Below are 2083 nucleotides of genomic sequence, written 5' to 3'. Positions count from 1 at the left end.
CCCTTCGCGGCCCCGCCCGGCCCCGCCCCGTCCCACTCGACTCCCCCTCCCCACGCCGGCCGCCCCGCCGCCTCACTCTCGGCTCAGGCTCGGCGCCGCCATGTTGGATCCATCCGCGCTGCTCGCCCGGGCCTGCCTCCCGGCGCCGCATCCGGGCTCCAGCCGCCGCCGCCACCGTCGCCGCCGCCGCCGCCGCCGCGGGCGTGGGGGAGGGGAGGGCCGGGCGGGGGTGGCTGCATCCTGCACAGCGCCTCCCGGAACCTGGCCGGTGAGTGTCGGCTTCGAGACCATAACGAGGCATGAGCGGAGTAGCCATACTAGGTGAGGGCAGCCTGGCAGCGGCGTGAAGCCGGGAGTGGATGGCTTCACGTCGGGCAGGGAGACTGGAGACGGGCAGCCATCTTACTTAGGGGCAAGCTGGCAGCGCGGGGTTCGGCTAACGGCGGCGGCGGGGAGGTTCTAAGGAGTGGAGCGGGTAACGTCTTTGAAGGTGGAAGCTTTGGTGGCGCCAGAGCTGGCTAGTATCGGACATCGAGGCCCTTGGGAGAGAGTGACTGACGGCCATCATACGTGAGGGCGGAATAGTCGCGGAGTCGGACTGCCCGGTTGAACTTAGGTGAAAGTTCAAGATCTGGATTTTTTTTTTAACCTTTGCTTTGAACTTCCTGTCACCCAGGCGTTCGGAAACACGGACCTTACAGCAGCGCTCCTCTCATGCTCTCGGAATTCATCCCTTCTGTATTTTCCTTTTGAGCTCCCACTTCCTGTCGAAAAGTCCGCCTCAGCTGACTCGTGGAGGACTGCTGAGAATTGACTTGGGGGTTGAGGTGGGCTAGGCTCAAGTGTGTTCTGGAGCTGCTTGCAGCCTGGTGAGGCTAAAGGAAAAGGTAACACAAAGGTCTGTGAGATAGGAAGGGACGCGATGACGCAAGACCCTGCAAATTTGTTTCGTAGTGGAAGAGGCTTTGAAGGGTCTAAACGGAGACGTGAGCGATTAATATTGGTATTGTAGAGAGATCACAGCTTGCCAGCTCTGGGCCTGTTAGTGCTGACCTGGAGCCTGAGGCGGGAGGATTATTTGAGCCCTGGAGATGGAGACCAATTGGGGCTTCGTTTAAGCGAGGAAGACCGCTAGGATGTTAGCACTGTGGTAGAATAGCAGGGTAAGGCCTGGCGTTTAGTCCCTGGGGAGAGGGGGTGGGTAGGGAGAGAGATCAGTTATGAAGCTAAGGAAGGGACGGTGGTGATGTGCAGGTAGGAAGACGTAGTGGATAAGAAGATATGAACGTTCTGACTTGAATAACTGGGTTATGTTATTTTTAGTTAAAAGAGATCTGCAGGATATCTTTTAGGCAACTAAACATGAATTAGTGTGGTTTGAAACTAAGAAAGTTTAAAGTGTACTTGCGCACGTATGTGTATTCTTGGAGCCATAAGAGAGAACAATGGCCTAAAAGAGGAGGATGTGTGCGCGTTCGAGGGGTGAGATGAGGGAAGGAAGCAGAAAATCGGACATTGAGGAGGCGCAGACAGCAAGGCAGACCTGAGAAAAGTATCAAGGAAACTTATTAAAAGTATCAAGTGTAACTGATTAGGTAAAATGTGGACGAAAATGTGTGGTTCGGAATGTAGAAGAAAGAAAGGTCACTATGTAAACTTGGAGAAAGCTGTTACATAGTTGTATAGGGTAGCAACCAGATCCAAGTGGAAAGATACAATGTATAAAAGCAGTTTTGTGGCCAGGTACGCTAAGGTTTGTAATCCCAGCACTCAAGAAGCGGAAGGATGAGATTTGAGGCAAACCTGGACCTATTTAATGAATAATAGACTAGCAAGACCCAGTCGTAAAAAGCCCTTTTCTCAGTGTTAATTGTGGGGAAAAAGGTGTGTGTGGGGGAAGCTATCGATATGTAGTTGTGTGGAGGAGAATTTAAAAGAGGAAGGTTTTCACCAGTTAGTGGTGGTGCATACCTTTAATTCCAGAGGTAGAAACAGGCAGATCTCCTTGTCAAGGACAGCCTGGTCTACAGAGTGAGTTCCAGAACTTGGTGAAACTCTTGCCTCAAACAAGAGGAAAGAAGGA

The 2083-nt window shown here is 53.0% G+C and overlaps 1 protein-coding gene across 4 annotated transcripts in view; it reads right to left on the bottom strand.

Moving 5' to 3' along the window:
* Dedd (death effector domain containing) overlaps positions 1–2023 on the bottom strand; it is a 15981-nt gene extending 13958 nt beyond the window's left edge. For 2 of the 4 annotated variants that reach the window (XM_031389413.1, XM_031389404.1), the window contains exons 1-2: positions 1972–2023; positions 695–875 (exon numbers count right to left, since the gene is read on the bottom strand). The gene's annotated coding sequence lies outside the window, so the exon portion shown is untranslated. Of the gene's footprint in view, positions 1–76; positions 455–694; positions 876–1971 lie in introns of those variants that run through there. The other 2 variants (XM_031389395.1, XM_031389422.1) reach the window with 1 other exon arrangement.
* Between the last annotated feature and the right edge of the window lie 60 nt (positions 2024–2083).

The sequence above is a fragment of the Mastomys coucha genome, unplaced genomic scaffold (assembly GCF_008632895.1).
Source record: "Mastomys coucha isolate ucsf_1 unplaced genomic scaffold, UCSF_Mcou_1 pScaffold1, whole genome shotgun sequence".
NCBI classification, from domain to species: Eukaryota; Metazoa; Chordata; class Mammalia; order Rodentia; family Muridae; genus Mastomys; species Mastomys coucha.
This window is presented reverse-complemented; position numbering and strand designations above follow the sequence as displayed.